The sequence below is a fragment of the Amborella trichopoda genome, chromosome 6 (genome assembly GCF_054954075.1).
Source record: "Amborella trichopoda isolate Santa Cruz 75 chromosome 6, AtrichopodaSantaCruz75HAP2 v2.0, whole genome shotgun sequence".
Lineage (NCBI taxonomy): Eukaryota > Viridiplantae > Streptophyta > Magnoliopsida > Amborellales > Amborellaceae > Amborella > Amborella trichopoda.
The window spans coordinates 42,252,364-42,273,988 of record NC_142341.1 but is presented as its reverse complement, the minus strand read 5'-3'; the positions used below and the strand labels follow the sequence as shown (position 1 = coordinate 42,273,988).

General features: G+C 41.0%; 2 pseudogenes across 1 annotated transcript in view; one reads left to right on the top strand and one right to left on the bottom strand.

The window, feature by feature from the left end:
* The first annotated feature begins 1,391 nt into the window (after window positions 1-1,391).
* Window positions 1,392-21,625, top strand: part of LOC18429907 (sialyltransferase-like protein 2) — a 29,105-nt pseudogene continuing 8,871 nt past the window's right edge. The window contains exons 1-9 of the transcript XR_016058597.1: window positions 1,392-1,601; window positions 3,869-3,977; window positions 4,118-4,191; window positions 4,932-5,018; window positions 5,113-5,190; window positions 5,680-5,780; window positions 14,152-14,344; window positions 14,456-14,546; window positions 14,723-14,787. The product of XR_016058597.1 is annotated as a sialyltransferase-like protein 2 (transcript). The remainder of the gene's footprint in view (window positions 1,602-3,868; window positions 3,978-4,117; window positions 4,192-4,931; window positions 5,019-5,112; window positions 5,191-5,679; window positions 5,781-14,151; window positions 14,345-14,455; window positions 14,547-14,722; window positions 14,788-21,625) is intronic.
* LOC105420317 (deSI-like protein At4g17486 pseudogene) lies at window positions 14,931-15,915 on the bottom strand (annotated as a pseudogene).

Genomic DNA, 21,625 nt, shown 5'->3' with positions numbered 1-21,625 from the left:
GTTCTTGATTTTTGTGTTTGATAACATACTGTAAGATTAGCAAGTGATAGTGAATGTTGCAAAATGTAAAGCACAGATTTCCCATAACAATCATTCAAGCTCTAAAATGACAATAGAGAGTAAACGAAAAAAACTCCCTAAAAAATTAAAAGCAAGTACTTTAATAAATCTCACGCCATGAACTATCCATTCCTTCAGATGTCAATAGCAGATCAAGTACACCAAATTTTGACAAAAAAACAACCTAGAGAAAAACAGATGATATAGATTGTGATGAACAGAATCACCTATACCCATCTAGCAAGAAAGAAAAAACACAGATCTTGGAAACATTCAAATTGCACCTTTGACCCATCTAGCAAGAAAGAAAGAAGACCCATCTAGCAAGAAAGAAAGAAGACAGATCTTGGACATCCACTCATCAACAATCTGAAAAGAAAAAAAAAAAAAAGGATTAAATTTTTGTCCAAATGACTACATTTTCATGTCGAGAAGGCCTTCACAACAAAAAAAAAAATCCAAATCAGATTGTAGCGATGTTTAATGTCCATCGATGCAGTAATTAGAAAGAATCCATTCACACAATTAAAAATTAAAGGTGTGTTTAGTGCATCTAGCAAGAGATTGAAAAGCAAGATTGCTTAGGCATCCATTCAAATATCCAAAGAAAGACTAACCATTTCATCTAAAAATCCACATTTTCATGAGAAAACAATCTCATAGACATCCATTCATAAAATATCTGGAAAAAAAAATGTCTGAAAAAAGCAAGACGTCTTAAGCATCTATTCATCATTAAGAAGGTGTTCTCAAAAACAGCAGTAAAAAAACCCACTTCAGTTGGGCGAGGAGGAGAATACAGTCTGCAGGGTTAGTAAATTTCCTTTGGAACCCTAAAATGTTAATGAAAAAGAAAAACCACATTTCATTCACAAATTCTCCTTGAAATTTAATATGTTGGTACTCAAAAGGGAAAAAAAAAACAGAAATATGTGAAGAAAATGCATTATTTTTTACTAAAAGTCCCCTGTCCTTGCAACTAAAGAATCTTTAAATGAGGAGTTCGGACATTGAGAGTCGAAACTGGCCACGGGCGAAGCCGCGTACTTAGAAAATAGGGGAAATTATTATTATCCGGTTGAAATTTTTTACAATATCATTAATTAGTGTTAGAAATTAATTTTAAAGCGATCAGGAAATTTCCTATGCTCAAAATGCTCGAGGTGAGGATTTACTTTGTTTGGCCTTTGAGAAGCTTATTATTGCGTACGAAATTTAGTGGGTGTCCACGGGTTTCTTTGGACCTGAGGGTCTAAGTGGATTAAGTTTTATGGCGCCGGGTGCGCGTCCATTTGGTTCTATTTGTGCGTGTTTTATAGACCTGAACGCGCAAGACGCAGTTCAAAAGAGCTGCTCCACGAACTGCTTCACCTCTGCAAGCAACGAACTCGGCTACTCCTTTTCCTCCACTCTCTGGAATCGGGTCCCGAGTCTATCTTTTTTCTACAGCAATAGCTTCAGTTTTTTCGATTTGGGGTTACTGGTTTTCCGCATCAGATATGAAGAGCCATTGTTTCATTTATGGACTGAAAAAAAAGCAGGTTTTTCTTCTGTCCGGGGAAATGCATGTCATTTTATACCATTCCTCTTCTGCTTATTCTTTATTTCTACAATTTTCCACACTTATTCTCTTAGGAATAACGCAATTTTGCGATTTTTTTGCTTGATTTATACCTTTTTGATATATTTTGGGCACTCTTTCTTATTGCTAGTTAATTTCATTGTATGATTGATTATCAAGTGTAATCGTTCAATGTCTTTTATTGTTTTATTCTGCAACCTATTGAAAATGCTGGCTATAACAATTAGTTTATTACATTGGATTATAGATTAAGTTTTTAACTCAATGCCTCTTACTTTTATACTCAGCATGGATCAGTTGAATCTGCTGAAAATGAGGGCCATAACTAATTGTGATGCTTAAGTATCTCTTTTCCTGAAATTTTAAGGAGATTTACCCATGTGAGGTTTGGTTAAAATAAACCCACAACGATGTATATGTTCTTTCATTCTCAAAAAAAAAAAGATGTATATGTTCTTGACGTATGTACCTTGTGTATAATACCTTCATCTCAAATGTGATTGATCATGCTAGGATCACAACACACAGTGTCTAAAGGGAGCAGGATGACCTTCATTTATATTTTTCAATTTTAATTTTCAGAAGGCCAATTCCTTTGTCTGTGTAGAGCAGCATTGTACGAATCTTTTGTTAGGCTATCGGTAATGATTCAGCTCAGTGATTTGAAAATCTCTGATGCTGATAATGTTGAATTAAGCTTGATAGAATTGACAAATTTATGAAAGAGCACTGGTTTTTTGAATGAAAAAGTTATGGAGAACACTTGTTAGTCAACATTTCTTTCCCATCACGGTGGTGCAATTATTGATGTAATGTATCTTTCCTGTGATTTAAAGAAAATTTCACCTAATTTTTAATAATTTGAGATGTAACTCTGAAATTTGAGGAGATGACCATATGTTCGATGGAGGATGGATGTGGTCCTTACAACCCGCAAAAGACTTGGGGAATTTATGCAATGTAATGAACTAGGCTACCAATTAGCAACCCAGATGTTTGGCTAGTATGTTGTGACCAGTGATCACGGACTCAGCGGAGTTACTCGGCCTCGGTCAATGGCGGAGGCTAGTATACATGTATGAGCTTAGTAGAAGTAAAATACCTTTCTTGTTAGCCTTTCCTGTCTCTCTAAAAGGGGCAGATCTGCCCCCCTTTTTTCCCTCTCTCTTGGAAATTCCCAAGGTCTTCACTCTTCATTTAAAAGGGGGCCAGATCTGCCCCGTCTTCATCTCTCTCTCTCTAAAAGGGTCCATTCCTTTCCTGTCTTTCCTCTCTCAAAAACCCTTTCTCTCTCTCTCTCTAAAATTTCCCACATCAGGGATTGATGCATCAAGGCATCCAAAACTGGGTCTGTCATTCTTTTCCTGTGCAACTCAGCTTGATTGTGTGTCTTCTTGTCTTCCTCTTGCATCTTTCCCATCTTCCTCTTGCATCCTCTTCTTTCTTTTTTCTCAAAGAAAAGCCCCAACCCTCACCATCAATATTAAGAGGTTAGAAAGATAAGAGAGAAAGCCGTTGGGGGCTGATATGAGAAGCCAAGAGAAGAGAGAATGATTTTGGAGGCATCAAGGGCAACTGGTGGCTACAATGAGCTATGTGGACGACATGCTCAATGCGGGGTTTTTTCTATTTTTTCCTATTTTTTGTATTTCCTTTTTTAACCATTTGTATAGGACTTGGCCAAGTCCACTGGGACTTGGCTGAATGACTCGGCTCAAGCCAGGGCCGAGTACTTGGCGAGGGCCGAGTTCGAAGACACTGATTGTGACCACTGACAAACAAGGGACATTATAGATAGTCCTGGTATAAACTTTCTAGGGCAAATTCATTTTGTGAGGGCAAAATTAATACCGATTATGATATCGATTTTTAGCATTATAGTCGTGCACGGAGAAACCCTAGAAGCCAATTGATTCAATTTGCAAGTTTATTTTCAACAGTCTGTCTTACTTGTGCTTCAAAAGAATATTGGTTGACAAACTCTACCTGCTATGAAACATATGTTAGCCAAGTTTAATCATATGCATTACCTCTGAACAATGCTTTAGCTTGGCTTTCTTTCTTTTATTGTTATGCATGGTCATGGTAATCTAAAGTAAGCTAGCTACTGGCGATTCATGCTTTCCATTTAATTTAATTGGTACCAGGTAATCTTTTCAAATGCAAATCTTACTTTATGTGCTTCTAACATCTTTCTTCTTTTCCTTTATTTTTTCTTTTTTTTAGTAATTGATCAGGGGTTAATAAATGAAGGTTCTACAGTTCGGACTGGCAGTGGCTGTAACAGCGGGGATAGCTGCAACTATCATTTATATTGTTGGGGTCTCGACAATTGGTACAGATTGATATGAATTTTTATATGACATTTAGCCTTCTTCCACTTGGCTTGTGTTGTTACCAGGCTCATGCCTGTTTTAGTTCATGCTTATGTATTGTTGTGAGCTAGCTGAAGTTTCGTCTTGATTGTCTTGCTAGGCCAGAAATCTGTACTCTCGGATGAAGATGTGAAATCTTTGGAATCTCTGCACACAAGTTTCAAGAAGTGCATGGTGAGGAATCTTTAGATTACTATTTGGTTCTAGGCATTATGGATATCATATCTAAAAGGCAAATTGTGGTTAAATTTGACTGCAGTGATTTCATATAATTCATGAAGGATAGGATTTGTCTACATGGTCTAAGAAGGGTGAGGAATAATCACTATAAGGAATAATTTCTATCTAATTCCAAAACCTTAATATCTTATATTGAGTTTGCCTTTTCTGTTATTCTTGTTTTATCATTTTCTTATTCTTTAATTTCATCCAGTGTTTTCTTTTGAAGTAAAAATAACTGCAGGACAGGAATGTCCATTACTAGGCTTACTCCAAGGACCATGTCCGGCCTATATTACAACCATATTCATGTCTCATTCCATCATCCAACAATTTTACTAGTAGTATCAGTGTCAGACAGGTGTTAGACATTGGAAGCTCCATCTGATTTCCTTTATGTTTAATATGTAAGTTGGCTTATGATATCCTTTTTCTTAGGGATGCCTGGTCTAATTTATTTGCCACCATTTGACAAAGAAGAGGGCTTACTCCCCATGATTCAAGGCATTTGAGACCTTGTTGATTTTGTTGCTGATTGCGCCATATTGTTCTGCTCTTGCATCGTTTTATTCTGCGTGACTTGAATGATCCCATGTGCATTTTAAAGATAATTAAAAACTTTTAGGATGTAATGTTAGAAGTGTTTTATGGTTGTAATGAATTAGTCCTCATGTTGTATACTGTATATGATGCAGTGTGCAAATGGCTTAGGTTTGCAAGCTTTCAGCAAAGATCACTGCCAAATTACACTTCGTTTTCCCAGTGATACTGTGCCCAAATGGGTGAGTTTTATGCTTCATCTTGCGTATTTTATCAGATAGACCAATGTTCCTTTTTCTTTCTCTGTCCTAACTTTTTTTGAATTACGAATTCCAGGAGGATCCTATAACTGGGGAGCTTGAAGGGTTATCATTTGATTTTAATCCATGTGAAGCATTAGCTACATGGGAACAGGTAAGCTTTTTGGTCTTGGACATTGTCATAAGTTGCTGTTACTCTTTATCATTGCCAGAACAGGCGCCCATAGGCGTAATTACTCTTGGTGTATCTAACATTTGCTGGGCCACATGCTGGCTGTGAATGATTTAGCCACTTGATATTGTGGCTGTTCGCCAAAACATCTTTCTGCATTCTATACTTTTTGTCATTTTCTCTGTAATTGTTTCTATTCATTTAAAATTTTGGCTTGTCTTGTAGTCAATGGCAAGAAGACAATAGCAAAAGTTGAAAACCGAAAGTTATTACTCAGTCTATCAAAAATTTTATTGTTTAGAACTATAGAAAAGCTCTATATTTTCTGTCACATTTTGGATGTATTCTGGTCAGAGATCTTCATTTTCTATTTCAAATGGGGAAAATTTGCAACCCGATTGGCTACATCAGGAGTTGAGTGCTCTTTCTTCTATTCTTCCATAGTAAGTTGAAGTGATTTGACATGGGCAGGTACGAAATAGTACTACAATTCTTACCACGGAGTTCATTGATGCTCTCCCGAATGGATGGCAGGAGTATGCTTGGCGTAGGATCAATAAAGGCATTCAACTGTTAGTATGATCACTAGTTATGTCACGCTCTTTCTTTGTCAAATGTGAACGTGCAAGTCCATAATTTGTCCCATTGTTAAATAGTAACATCAAAAAAATGCAGACATGTAAAAAGAAAATAAAAAATAAAAAAAAATAAAAGCTTAATATAATTTTTTTATTATGATAACTAGATGCACTTGAAGGCATCATACTCGTAATAAAAAAAAAAATTATGACTAGTTTGTTTTCAGGAATTTGGAGAACTGATCTATCACTTCCTGCAATCTTCCGAACCAAGGTTTTAAGAGGGCATAAAAAGCCGCCTAGGAGGGCGCCCTATTACCTGAGGTAGCATCAAAGAAAAAAGGTGGAGGGGGAGAGAGAGAGAGAGAGAGAGAGAGAGAGAGAGAGAGAGAGAGAGAGAGAGAACACATGCACAATACAACATACACACCTACACAACATAATGAGTTAGATATATAGAGAGAAGAGCAAGATTGGTGAAACAGAGAGAGAGTAATAACACACCCACAAACCTCCCCATTTTTCAAGAGAGAGAATGGTAGAAAAGCGAGTGAGAGAGGGAGGAACAAAATACATGCACACAACACAACAAACATACAGGCTCAGCGTAACTCTCTCTCAAACACACACCACAACACATTTACATAGCATAATCTAGATCGCTCCCCTCCACTCTATCTTTGTTACACATTCACTCCCTCACAAAGCACAACACGTACATAGTGCATGGATACACACACAAAACAGCCAAGATGGTGCTGTGGCAAGGCGCCATATGCATGCCTAGTAGACCCCCATCCAGGGTGGCCCACCTGGGCCTAGGCGGGGTGCAGTGGCTGTTCTGCACATCAAGGCATGACCTAGATGTTCAACACGGATGCCTTAATGCATTGTCCCGGACAATACCTTTATAATAGTTTTATGTAACTCCCCCATTAGGCTAATTGTTGTCAAACATTTCCAAAAGTCCCCACTCGTGGATGAGTGTAGTGAAGGTTGCATTAATTGTGGATGCCATTCTATCATGGTTGTAGAATTCCTCATATATCTCTAGTTATCAAAAACATAAACAAACCCCAATATACCTCCCTAGTAGTCAATCTCCACATTCCGGAAAAAAGGTGCAGCCTGTAGAAAATCTTCAGGACCCAAGGTGGTCTTAGCCAAGTTACTCACTTTATCTCTTCTTCCAGGGAAGGCGGCTCCATTCAAATTTCATTCCTCTTATGCAGGGCTAAATATATCTTCTAAACTTATGGTCCTAACATTCCAAGTGACAAATATATATCTAACTGGAGTTTTGTAATAATGCTAAATAATAAAAGAGATATTAGCATAGGTATGAAAAATAAGGAGTAATGTGGCTGTCCTCTAATTTACTTTCTTTTTGTTATTATTTTTCTGTGGTTTGGATCTGACTCATCAATATTCTATGGAAAAAGTTTATATAAGGTTGCAGCTTTAAAATGTAGAATTACAGATGCACCTCAGATTTCCATCAGAAAAAGTTGTTTTGATGTTGAAAACCATCTAATTGATCATCTTGAATCGAGATGTTTGAATATGAGAAAAAAAGAAAGATTTGAGTCTAAAAAATAGTGCATCTTGCAATATATTATCTTTTGTTTTTGATATTGTTAACAACTTTATTGAATGAACTGGTAAGGTACAAGAGCATGGTCCTACCGAAAGGGACCAAGACCAAAATGTAACGAAAGGGAGGCCTCTAAAGAGGCCTAAAGACAAAGAAATAATAAAAAAACACCTAACGAGCAACACCGATAACACCTCCCAATCTAGCTACAAGCCTTCCACAGATGGTGTAATCCCCACTTCTTCTTTGGCGAGGGAGTTCGCCAAGGCATTCTCTTGCCAAATGTGACTCCAAGATATCGAGATGTTCGACTAAAGATGGGCACTTTCTTCGAATGTAAGGGCCAGAGACCATGGGTAGGGGGACTGCTGCCGAGGCCCAACAAATGATGTTGAGGGAATCTTCTTCAACATTAAGCAGAGACGTCCAACCTGTAGCATACACACGCAGACCTTCAAGAAGGGCGAGGGCTTTGGCAGTTTAAGCATCTGAATGCCCTATGGATTTGGAAAAAGACGCTAGAATATGACCCTTGTGATCCTGTGAGAGCCCTCCAATGCCTAATTTTCCAGGGTTGCCTAAGGAGGAACAACCATCAAAGTTCAGCGTAATGGATCCCGAGGGAGGCGGCAGCCAAAGAGAAGATTTAGAGGCCCTGGTATGATCAAGATAGAGGAGAGGCCACCAGGAGAGAAGGAAAGTTGACCTATCCCCTTTGAAAACTTTGTGGTTACCAACCCCAGAAGGAGACCAAGGATTTAATTTGGTCGAATAGCACTTCAGGGGACCTGAAAATTCCTTGAAAAATCTGATTGTTCTGCTCATTCCAGACGGACCAAAGAAGGGCGAAAATGGAAGCCTTCCAGAGCAAACGACCTGAGGGCCCCAAGGGAGAAACTGGGTAGAGGAAAAGAGGCAAGGGATCGAAGAGGGGAGAGCCCCCTGCCACTGAAACAGTCGGAGAAGCAAACCCCACAAGGAATGGGCGTAAGGGCAATGAAGAAAGAGGTGCAAGTTGGTAGGGCAATGAAGAAAGAGGTGCAAGTTGGTCTCCTCTGCCACTAGACAAATTATGCATCGGTTGGGGACAAATTGTGTATCGGTTGGGGATGGGGATGCCTCATCTCTGAAGGAGGTCTACGGTCAAGGCTCTTTGGTGAAGGGTTAGCCAAGTGAAGAACTGAATTTTGGGTGGAACCACAGAGATCCAGGCTCGAGCAGCAAGGGAGGGAGGGGGGGGGGGGGGGGGGTTTAAGGGGGAAGTTAGGGAGTTGAGACAGTTTACGATAGAAAAAGGATACCGAAAAGGTGCCCGAAGGGGGGGGGGGGGGCACCAAATCAGCCTATCAAAACCCCTCAATGGAATAAAGTGTTGTTCTAGCAAAAGAGAGAGGTTAAGAAAGTCTTCTAGCTCTGTTTCGCGAAGCGACCTCCTGAAGATGGGACTTCAAACTCTTATGTGTCGAACGATTTGGCAAGCCTCGAAAACCAGCTCATCCTGGTTGACCGTGAGAAGGAAAAGGGAAGGGAAGAGATCCCGCAAGACAGAAGATCAAACCCAAAAGTCGAACCAGAAAAGAGTCTGACGACCATCCCTAGCAAGAATCCTGGAGTTATGTTTAAAAGACATGTGAGTACGCAAGAATCTGATGTAGGTTCTCAAGGAGGGTAGCCAAGAAGAAGGTTGAAGATTGTATTTCCCTTGTAACACAGACTTCCAAAGGTGATTGGATTGCATTGCAAATTGCCGCCACCACTTTCTTAAGAGAGTCGTATTATTGAGCTGCAAATCTCGAATACTTAGGTCTCCGAGATGCCATGTTGCTCTCACTTTATCCCAAGCCACAAGGTGGAACTTGCGCTTATCACTATCTCCTTCCCAAAGAAATTGTTTCATCAAAAAATTGAGGCGCTTGATGATTGATGCCGGCATCTTGAAGAGGGACCTCTGAAAGATCAGAATGGAACAAAATGTAGCTTTGATGAGGGTTGTTCTTCCGGCTAGTGAGACAAACCGACCTTTCCAACAAGCAAACCTACGATCAAACTTATCGATGATATGAGCCCATGCACTGAGTTTTGGTCTACCAATGCAAAGGGGGAGACCGAGGTAGGTGGAAGGAAGGGATTCTGCGGAGCAACCCCAAGTATAATCCAAAACATGGGTGATGCTAGGGTCGAGGGCAACCCCAATCATCTTGGATTTACCTAAATTTGTTTTGAGCTCCGTAGTCCACTTAAACAGTTTGAGAATGTGAAACAGAACATTTGTCTCTTGGGGGGAAGCCTTGCAGAAGACGAGAGTATCATCGGCGTATTGGAGGTGTGAGATCACAGGACACCTGGACCCACAATGGAATACATGAATGAGACCAGCATCAAAAAGCTGAGAGATTGAGCGACTAAACACTTCTGCCATTATGGCAAAAAGAAAAGGGGAGAGGGGATCACCATGGCTTAAGCCCCTCGAGGCCGGGAATAAACCCTTCGACCAGTCATTGTTAAGATTCGAGAAGTATGGGCTGGAAATGCAGCCCCAAATCCAAGACCTCCACCTATGACCAAAACCCATTCGGCGTTGGGTTTCATCTAGGACGGCCCAATCGATGTGATCGTAGGCTTTGGTCCAATCCAATTTAACAATCAAACCTAGACGCTTGGCAAGATGCCTCAAATGAATGCACTCATGGGCCACCAAAGCTCCGTCGAGAATTTACCTATCTTTCACAGAGGCTCCTTGCTAAGGGGAGATAACTAAACCGAGAACTTTTTTGAGGCAGGAAGACAACACTTTGGTCTGTATTTTGAAAGAACTATTAAGGAGGCTGATAAGACGGAAGTCCTTGAGTTCCTCAGGGCCTTCGATCTTAGGGATCAGGGAAATGAAAGTAGCGTTCAAGGTTTTGTGAACAATACCTCGCTCGATGAATTCCTCAAAGAAAGCCAGGATCTCTAGGCGGAGCACATGCTAGAAAGAAGAGAAGAACGCAATACGGAAACCATCAGGGCCAGGGGCTTTCTCTTGGCCTTGGTTGTGAATAGCTCTCAAAATTTCGGCTTCAGAAAAGGGGAGTTCCAACCAAGCTGCTTTCTGGGGAGGAATAGACAGGAATGATAGGTTGCCCAAGCGAGGTTTGGGGCCAGAAGGAGCTGTAAAAAGGTTTTGAAAATACTTGATGATGGCCAAGTGGATTTCTGTAGGTTGTTCCAGTTACCCACTTTTTTCCCGCTTCCTACAATTGATAGTCTTGTGGTAGAAAGCCGTGTTGAGATCATCGAATTTCAACCATTTGAGGCGTGACCTTTGATACCAATAAATTTCCTCTTTCTTGAGTATCAAAAATTAATCAGACTTTTAGGCAATCCACAATTCTCTTTTAGAGACAGAGAGAGGCCTGAATTCTTCCTGTTTATCCCACTGTTGAATCGCCACCAAAGAAGAAGCTTTCAAAGTTCTAAAGTTGTTGGGATAATTGATCCTCCAACCCTTAGTTGACTCTTTAAGAAGCTGGATCTTTTTTGCAATTGAAAGCTAGCGCGACCTGAAACCTGAGGCGAGAAAGAGTTCCACCAGATGGGGATCTGTCGATAGAATTTGGCCTCCTTGAGCCACCATAACTCGAGTTTGAAAGGCCTGGGCCCTCTCGAGGCAGGATTGGTATCAAGCAAAATTGGGCAATGTCCAATGTGGGTTTGGGAAGAGCCAAGGCGAAAGAGCTCGGGAAAGCGGTGTCCCACTCAGGGCTAAGGAGGAAACGGTCCAACTTGGGAAAGGTGGGATCATCTGAATGGTTAGACCACCTGAATTGAGCGCCTTGCAATGGGATATCGATCAGCTGGGTTGCAAGCAATGAAGTCCGAGAATTTCATGATGGTCGGAGTGAAACGTGCCCTCGAATATCTTTCGAAGGAGAATCTAGTGGCGTTAAAATCTCCCCCCAAACACCAAACTGGAGGGGAAAGGGCAGCCACGTGTTGGAGCTCCTCCCACAAGAGCTCGTGAAGGGAGAGTCCATTAGATCTTTTTCTTGCAGCGCGTGCAAGAAAACAGATGTGCGTAGCGCAAAATAGCCTTACTCATACAGTTGTTCTGTTGCTTGTCCCGTTTTCATGCTGGTGGAAAATCACTCATCCGAGTGAGGACCATAAATAATAAAAAATTTCCAGAGAAAGCCGTCGGTCTCTCTGGAGAGGACTACCGAAACAAAAAAAAGAGAAGTGAGGGAGTGGCTTAAAGAGAACAGAGAAGGGTCCCAAATGACCCATATGTCTCTCGATGCCCCTGAGGTAGGGAGGGCTAACCATTGACTAGGTCAGCGGCCCCAAAGCAGTCTGATTTGGGATAGAAAATGCGTCGGAAGTTTAGTTTCATAGAGGGCAATGAGTGCCAGGTGAAGTTGATTTGTAACGTCCCGGATAGCCAAAGTTTTGGCAGAGCTACCCAATCCGCGCACATTCCATGATAGAATTAACATGGATGAAGTCTTGACGGGGGTGGTGCTCTTCTAGCCGAGCGTCTAAGCTTAGACTTCGATGGAGGCGGAGAAGGAATCAAGACATTGCTAGGTCCTGAATCCACCACCAGGATGGCCAGATCACGAGAGTTGGTTCTCGGCACACTGACCTGGGGAAGGGGTTGGCCGAGATGAAATCTTGCAGAACATGCTGTGGGCCATCAAATTTCATGCCCATGGCTCGCATCACCAGAGGATGAGCCCCTTGGGCTAGGTCCAAGGCATCAATAGACCTAGAATCAGAATGGGAGGGTAAGGTCGAAGAAGGATGAGGAGAGGATAGAGGGAGGGATGGCGACCTCACCGGAGACAAGGGCTTCAATAGGGCAGGGGGTGAAGACAGGAAAGGTGGCAAAGAAGCAAGAGAGGCAAGCGAGAAGCAGAAAGGTAAGGGGTAGGCCACCAGAGGAAGAGGAGAGCAAGGGGTACACGGAGGGCGAGAGAAATCCGCAAAGTACAGTTTGAGAGGTGCCGACGAAGGGTGAATAGACAAGGGCTGCAAGTGAGCATGGGGTAGAGACACTTGCGCGGGCTCGAGAAGGGGGGGCCCGACAGGTAGAGAACCAGGGGTGGCCTGCTAGGGGGGCCCGACTATAGACATGGTGATTTGATCCCGAAGACGGCAAACGGGGGTCAGCTAACGATGACTTACCACGTCCTGAAACAGAAGACAGAGGGATGGCTGCGTGGCGGGGAGCCACGAAAGCACCGCAGCGAGAAGATGAGGGATCCAACAGTTGTGAGCGATCCACATGGTCACCAGCTTTGGCAGAATTGACAGAAGGGGGATTCAGAAGAGATTCCAACGGCTTGTGGACGATCACGTGGCATTGGGTTGCAGGAAACGGCAGGAAGAGATGAGGGCGAGGATCAACGATAGCGATAGGGGGTATGTGGCACATAGAGGAGGAATGGCAGTAGAAGAAGGTGGCTGGTCTGAAGCAAGACTGCCATCTGTCGACCCATGAAGAGACTGGTTAGGATCGAGGAGTACGGCCGAGCACGTAAGTGAACACGCGTCGACCTTGGGGGGGGGGGGGGGGGGGGGGGGGGTAGGCGACGCCAGTCTGGTCCCTAAGGATGGTGTGCGTCGTGCGATGGCCAGATGGATCGTTGAGAAGACCCGACTTCTTGCGTGAGCGAGAGACCTGGATCCAATGGCTGGAATCGACAGGGGCTATAGGAGGTGGCGCCGCCGAGCTGAGAAAAGTAGGGGAGGCGGCGACGCTTGCTGCCAGGTGCATAACATCCTGAAAAAATGTCCATCTACCTCTAACCAAAGAGAGGGGAATCGCACCAGGGTCCAAGACCTCCACGAGTACTTGGATAGCTCCCATGGGGAGACTCTCTATCGATTTACAGTAGATAGACACCAGCTTCCCACAAGCATTTTCGAGTGTCCTGAACATGTACGCTGCCAAGCATGGAGTGGGATACCAAAAACTCTTACCCAAACCTTTTGAGCTTTCAAAGCACCACTCTCTAGCGACCAAGGTGAGAGAGAGATGGCTGCACCTTTGAATCTGGTTGAGTTAAACTTCCCCGCGATGGAGGCGGTGCTCGCTACAGGCAAAAAGAACAGTGTCTTACCTCTCGCTAATCTTTTGCAAATTAAGTCGGGGATGCCCCAAAGACGCTTGGCCCATCTTCCGATCCCACGAATGTCATCTTGACGAGGGGAGAAAGATCTAATGAGAGCCGTACATTGTTTGGATGCAAGCACTAGGTCGCAAACACTTTGCAGGCAGCTGGGAGGAAGTTGCATGGAAGAGGGGGCTCCAGCTACGAGTTGAGAAGGGTGGCCGTGGTGTATAGGGTGGGTGAGGGGAGGTGGTTAGGGGTGGCAGAGGGACGAGCACTGGGGGACTCGGGTGGGTGGAGGTGGAAGAGGTTCGCAAAGGATTTTCTCATTGGAACTCCCAGAGAGATTGTGTATTATCTAGACCATCCATTTTCAAGATTTTCATATGTTTATAGATCTACTTAATTTTAATATTTTTGATGTTTAAAATTTTATAATTAGATAAGAGAATATATTTTCAGATAATCCTAGTCATTTTTTATGCCAAAATTGCATGTATGATAAAATTTGGAGTTGCGCTGTAATTGGATTGTTTAAGGTTGCAACCTTATAGAAACCACACCCATATTCAATATGTGATTCTCAAACCATATCAGTACCAAATTTGTGTCTTATGAATTTTTTACTGTTCATAGTTGAGAATTATAACCTACAGATTGTTCATTGTTTCTACAGCAACCAATGTCAGAATAAGACACTGTGCATGGAGAAACTTGCTTTGGTCTCACCCAGCACTTCCCCCTTTGTGCCACGGCAGTTTGGTCGTTGTGCTGTTATTGTTAACTCAGGTGATCTGCTGAAAACAAGATTTGGAAAGGAGATTGATGGCTGTGACGCTGTTGTTCGAGAAAATGGTGCCCCAATTCAGGTATGCTGAAGCAACTAGGTTTAATGCTTCTTGGCGTCACTTATCATGCATGTGTTACAAAGCAGGACTGTGGGCTACATTTATCTAGAAGGTTCTCTACTGCTGCTACAGAACTATACAGAGTATGTGGGCACCAAGAGTACATTCCGTCTTCTGAATAGAGGATCAGCCAAAGCACTTGATAAAGTTGCAGAATTGGATGGTGACTAGGAATCACATAACATCTTTTCTTTTCTTTTTTTCTTCTCAATGGATTGTCTAAATCCCAATGCGACAACCACCACGGCAATGAGTTCTTTAATAGGAATAACATGACTTCTTTGTTTTCTGAGACTGTCTTTCTACTCAAGGAACTGATTTAGGATTCTTATTATGCAGTAACAGGGAAGGAGGTCTTGATCATCAAAACTACAATTCATGATATTATGAGCAAAATGATTCAGGTATGCAGCCTTTTACTGGTGTAAATTGGTACATAAACTGGTGAATATTTCTTGTCACGTTTTATGCATGTTGGGAGTTACCACTGTATCATGTCTGCTAAAAGGTCCCTTCTGCTCAAGAAAATTTATTAGAAATTGGAAGTTCAGAATACAAGGTTGCCAATATGACTACTTAGTGGCTCTTGGTTGCTGAAACATAAGCCATCAAACTCATCTATGAAATGATATTTGCGTATTTATGTGAATAAACTAACAGTACAACAAGAAAAATGTGAAAGAAAATAGAGCAAATTACGTATGGATACTTTTGGAGGGGGGGTTGGGATGTCATTTGCCTGAAATTATGAGCAACACTCCCCCTCTCCTGCGGTGTTTATTTTCCTAAGTCGCCCCCAGGTCTGGCAATATAAACACTGGACAGGGGAGCAATTTTTAAGTGAAATGTTCTTTGTTCTCCAGTACTTCAAATGCTGGACAGCAAACCTCATCAAACTCTCTTTTTCTCTATCTCGCTGCCTCTCTCCCACCTAAACTCTCTCTCTCCATCTTCTGCCCCTCTCTCTCCCTTGCTGCCTCTCGCTCACCCCTCTCTCTCTCTCTCTCTCTCTCTCTCTCTCTCCCCCCCCCTGCTTCTCGCTCCCCCCTCTCTGCCCCTCGTAGGTAGAGCACAGTTGTTGCAAAGAAAGCCTATTCTGGCGAGGCAGTTGACCCATCAAGGAATTGGGTTTCCAGTGAGCTTGACTCAAGCATCATTGCAGAAGTGGTTGCAGTTCTTCATGATGAGATGATAAGAGTTGCATGTGTACTCAGTGGCTAGCCGCTCCATTAGGCTCCTAACTTCTTTGGGGTTCAGACAGACTAGTTCGCCCGATCAATATGCACTTGCAAAACACAAACCTTGGGCATTGCCTTGGCTCAGTCTCAAAGACAAAGATCCCTGTGCTGGAGTGCTCGTGAGCACCAAATGCGTGTTCTACACCATGTAATTGAACTCCAGAGTGATAGATTCTGAGCCTAACCAATAAGCATAGCCATTGATTATTGTCTGATCATAGGCGTTGAGGTAAATAGGAGCAGCACCAGCCTTCCATTTTGTAGTTGCCCTTCCTCTACAAAGCATCTTTGCTCAAGAAAAGAAAAGGAGAGAATTGCTTAATTAACCCTTCAGTTTCAAGCTTCTCCCCCATTTTCCTCTGCAAACACTTGGCTTGAAAGCAAAACATCACATTTTATTGTGAAAAAAGGCTCTGTTTTTAATGGAAAGTATGCCATTTATGCAATAAAAAGAAATGTATATGAACCAAAGAGGCAAATAGACCGAGAGAAAAACAAAGAGAAATGGAGTGAAAGTAACACGGATAGAGAGAGAAACAGAGGAAAGCCGAGAGAGACGATCGGAAGGGAGAGAGAGATACCGAAAGAGAGTTGTCCGGCAGAGAGAGATACAGAAAGAGAGCTGTTTGGCAATGAGAATGCTGGACAACATTGGAATGACATAGGAAAAAAACCCTGTCTAGTGTTTGCATTGCTTGGCAGGGGGCAACTTTGGAAAAGAAAGCCACCGTGGGAGAAGGGGGGGTGGTACTCGTAATTTCAGTCAAATGGCACCCCATTTGGTAATTGAACACCCCCCTGCCCTAAAAGTGTCCATAAGTAATTTGCTCAAGAAAATGATGAGATAAAAAAGATGTGATAGATCATGAAATAAATTCAGATGTGCATGTTTGTTTTACAAATTGAAATCCTGCATAGTTTTCCTATTTAACATAACTGACCAAAACACGATACTAGGGATTTTTTTGAATTTCATAGATACGGGAGTTATTCGTGTGCTTTCATTGATTTCATTTATTCGTGTCCTTTCATTGATTTCATTTATTACCACTAACTTAAAATTGTCATTGATTCTATAAACAAACTGGCTTGTTTGTTTCATTGAATTCCTTGTAGTTCTTGTGCTTCTTTTTTCTTTTTTTGTTTTAAATCCACTCTAAATCTTTCATGTTTTCTTTATTGTTTTATTTCACAGAGTTTTTCACTGATTCTTGTGCCATGTTTTATTCTTTCAGTTCCTTGTAGCATAGTTTCAATTCCCTATAATTTTCTCATGTTTTGTTTTTGTGATCTTGATTCCTTGTTTGTCATGCTTGTTATTTATTTGTTTATATTCCATGAAATCTCTCATACATTTTTTACCCTTTTGTAATTTTTCATGGTTTATGTTATTCACTTTGATATCCTGTGCTTTTCTCATGTTTTATTCTATTATGTGATTTTTCTTAATTGTAAATGTTTAGTGTCCATTTCCCGTTTAATCCTTTGCTACACCCATGTGCGTACTCCAGAACTTGGACAAGTGCTTGAACATGCAGTGCTTGGTACGGACTGTATCACTTGACTGTTCAGCACCGCAAAAGTATTTGTCAAAGTGTGTGTGCACACCACAACATGTGGCTATTTTAGAAGGGCAACTGACCATATTGCCTCTTCCATCTTTCTCTCTAATATTTTTTCCTCACCATCTCCCGTTTCTCTGATTCACTCACTCCCTGCCCCCCTCTCTCTCAAACACCATTCTAATACCCTTTCTCAAACGTTATTGCTGTGCGGTGCAGTGCATAGGGAGGGAGTGCTGGAAGTAAAGAGGGCAATGTAGAGAGGTGGTTGATGGAGTGCAAATAGAGTGTTGTGGTGGTGGAGATAGGGAGAGCAGGGATAGAGAGAGGTTGGTTGGAGAAAGAGGGTGGGGGGGTGCGGGAAGTGGGGGGGAGGGAGGGGGGTTAGAGAAGGAATGTAGAGAGTTGGGGTGGCATGGCGGACAGAGTTTTGTGGTAGTGGATTAGTGAGAGAGAGTGGGTTGTAGATAGAGGGTAAGTCAAACAGAGGGGTAAGTGAAAGAATATGGTCAATTGTCCTCTAAAATAGTAAAGTGAGCATGGGCATATCCTGTTTCCTATCTCAAACCGAGATATCCCATCTCTGAAGGAAAAAAAAAAGTATCAGCTAAGATTTTCTTAAAAAAAATAAAAATAAAATAAAAATAAATAAATATATATATATATTAATTTATAATTTTGTCAAACATCAATTTTATAATTTTGTCGAACGCTTCAAAATATTTTTTTGATTGTGCTAGCCTCAGTTTTGGAGAGATCAACTCCTTTTTATTACTATTATATACAAACATACAATGAATTTGAGGACCAAGTCCCTTAATGGTACAAAAAAGATGTATGCAGCTTAGATGACTGGCTGCCTTTGCGTACTCACTCTCTTACTTGGAACAATAGGCTATGGTAGTCTTGCAACCAGTCTTATACCCTCCTTGTGTCACTATCACCCTATTTGTAGTGGCATTTCCAATTCTCATAAATGGTTCGTTTATCATCATTATTTGAAAGGTCGTCTTTCCTTCCGAAACTCAATTCCTACTCTTCCATAAAATGTCACAGATCATCATATCAATGTTGAAATATGTTTTATAATGAGCACGGGCAATTACTTTCTTGCAAAGTTAACCCAACCTAGTATTATGAGGGAGGCTTTCTAAAGCTTGAGGATGGATTTGTTGTATTATTTCCTCTTCACCAATTTATCTTGTGATATAGGACAAAGGGGGATTGACTCCTACACTTGTCTGGCACATGAGGTGGGCTTAAGAAAATATGGGACATTGAAGTTTTGGGGTATCAAGGTTTCTTATTTTGATTAGGATTGGGGAGTTTAAGTTCTAAACATGCTAGGACTGAAGGTATGGTGATAGGGAATGGTTAGATATGATTAGGGAAACAATTGGTGTTTAGGTTAGAGGGGTATTAAGGGGGTTGAAGTCGCAGGAGAATTGCAGGCCTGGCAAGGATAATTGATGGATTTGACAGAAATGAAGTGAGACTATGGATAATCTACGCTTTGTGGGCTTAGGGTTTGGGGGATGGGTTTATGATGGAGGTAGGGATGTTATTAGGGCTTGAGGGGGGCTGATTTGATAGGGTAGAACTAGGTGATGAATTTGGCTGAGGGAACCTTGGATGAGGAGGTGCCACACAACAGGTCAAGAAGAAAGGGCTTAAGCTTATGTGAGGAGAACCTCCAAACCACAAGCTAGGGTTTTGGGGATTCTCTACCCTGAAAGAAGTAAGGGGCTCTAACCTTTAGCGAGAGACACTCCTAATCCTAGGCTAGAGTTGTAAATCTCTATAGAAGAGCTAAGGAACCTCTCCTCCAAAGGTAGCCTCTCACCACAATTATATCCCAAATTTTATCACACATTACTCAAATTGATATAGCTCTAGGCCTACATCGGTATTTCTAGAGGTTTGAATCTCTCTTTCTCTAACTCAACTAGGAACTCACATTATCTCTTCTTTACTAAAATTTCTAATCTTTTAGATTCTTTCAAATTCGGTAATTAGTTTGTTGTATTCTAAAAAACTAGACCCTTCAAAACATTAAAGGGATCTTTCTAGACTCTCAAACAGATTTCACTTGCAAATCAAATAAACATACAATTTACTAAAATTTTATGGAGACCACAATCTTTTTTAAGATTGCCTATGTTCCTTATCCTAGGGTTTTTAGGACTCAATAATATAAAAAAGTTAATCTAGCAAACCAAGGAAAAAAAAATGTGTCACTTAATTTTTAGCTTTTTCCAACCTTGATTTGAAGCCCAAAACATTTGAATGAGGAAAAAATCATAGAGATAAGGTCGGAGTTCTTCAAGAGATCTTTGATTAAGCTTTGGATCACCACATATGAACATTTGGGTGAGAAGTTACGTCCTCTGAAAGCTGACCGCAGCATTATAAGCCTTTATGGATTATTTTGGTTGATGGTATGGGTGTTGAATCTCCATGTATGTGCTTTCCAAATCTCTCGAGTAAAGGTACATCTTATTAGCAAATGCTTATGATCCTCCACATCTTCGTTGCATGGGAAACACCTATTGCAACATTGTAGACCCTGGAACCAATGTTTGCAAAACAGGGTGATCTTACCTCTAACCGCTCGGTTAGCCGGTTCCGGTGTTGGGCGGTTTTGGTGATCAACCGGTATTTAGAAGAAAAATTAAAAAAATTGTATATAAATTACAAAAAATAAGTAATTTGATTTGTAATGCATTTTTTAATATTCTTTACATTATGGTAAAGATTAAAAATTGTTTTGGTCATTAATACTCACTTTTGTATTTTCCCATCTTTTTCAAAAAAAAATTAAAATAATCCTATGCACAAATTGATTTGTTAGAATCCATTGTTTTCATTAATTTTCAACTTCATCTAAATGTGTTTCGTTTTGATCATTCTTTATATGCTTTTCGTATTTTAGTATATTTTTTTTTATATCTTTTTTATTTTTTTCAATATTTTTTGACCGCCAGGGACTTGCCCGGTTAGAGCGTTTGAATCGGTTGGTTAACCAGTTAGGCCTGTTAAACCGCTTCCGGGCCCATGTCCAGTTAACCGTTATGGTTCGATTTTGCGAACACTGCCTGGAACTTTCATTTGGAAGGCTTCCCAAGTGAATCATGATGCTCAGGATGTATTTGCTTCTCCCATACTACTTCAAGTGTTTGATCTTGTAAACTATTCTCCCTAATCACTTCATCTATGCTTTTGTGATGATTGCTACATGTTCATTTCCTAAGAGAGGTATCTTCTCTTCCACATCTGTAAGGGAATACCATTATGAGGCATGCTTGCATTTGCTTTCTACACATGGAAGTTGCCATAATTTCACCAAAGAAATTTTAAATTTTCATTGATATTAGAAATTGGGGTGCACACCTCTTGCACATGGGTCATGCCCATGTCCTGTCAGACCGTGCTAGCCATGGATCGACCATCCAAGCTACTTTAGGCTATAAAAGTAGCTTAATAGCCTATAGGTTGATAGGACATGGTAATCTTAATAAAAGAAGGTGAACCTATAAAAGAAGATTAATCTAATCTTAACGAAAACATCTTTTATTAGTATTAGCCCATAGTTATTGGAATCTCTCAGCCCAATGACAATTTTGCTTTAGAATCCCAATTCCTTGATCCTGTCAAGGAATCTACACTAAACCCGTTTTCTTGAAGTCAGGAATCGAGACTCCTCGATTCCTCTTTTTTTTAATCTTGATTCCAACGTTTATTAAATCTCGATTCCACATTTTTTGAATCTTGGAACGGTTTGTGTGGAATTCGGTTTCCACAAGAAATGCAATTTGACTCACTTGTAATATTAAAATCTCTATTACAATTGCTTTCCTAATGGTGCTAGAACTTGGTAGCTATTTTTTAAAGATAATTGAGAAAGAGATTTGAGATCAATTCTAGTTACATTTTTAATAGGGCTAGAACTGGCAACTACTTTTTAAAGATAATTGGGAAAGAAATTTCGGTTAGATTTGGATTACAACACAGAGCCACACAATAGCATAAACTAATCCTTAGTTTCAAGTATACATGAATATTTGTATGTTTTGTCAACGACATTACAAATTTTCTAGTGGACTATGGGTATCTGGTTGGTACTTAACCAAAATCTAGTAATACAGCCACTCGACATTAATTTTGATATCGTGATTACAGCTCAATACATCAATTTCAATAGCAGGGGAACCATTGTTCAAGTTCTTATGACTTTTGAGGATCTCGATTCCAATACTAGGGGAGCCATGCCTAAGCATACTCAATACATCGATTCCAATACCAAGGGATTCTTGCATAAGATTACTTTAGAAATTTGAACCTTTGCTCTTATGAAACAAATTTCTTGATGATTTATGAGGCGCTTCTAAGTTGTTGGGTACGCTATCTCATAGATGTAGGGATCTCAATCCCACAAACTCGAC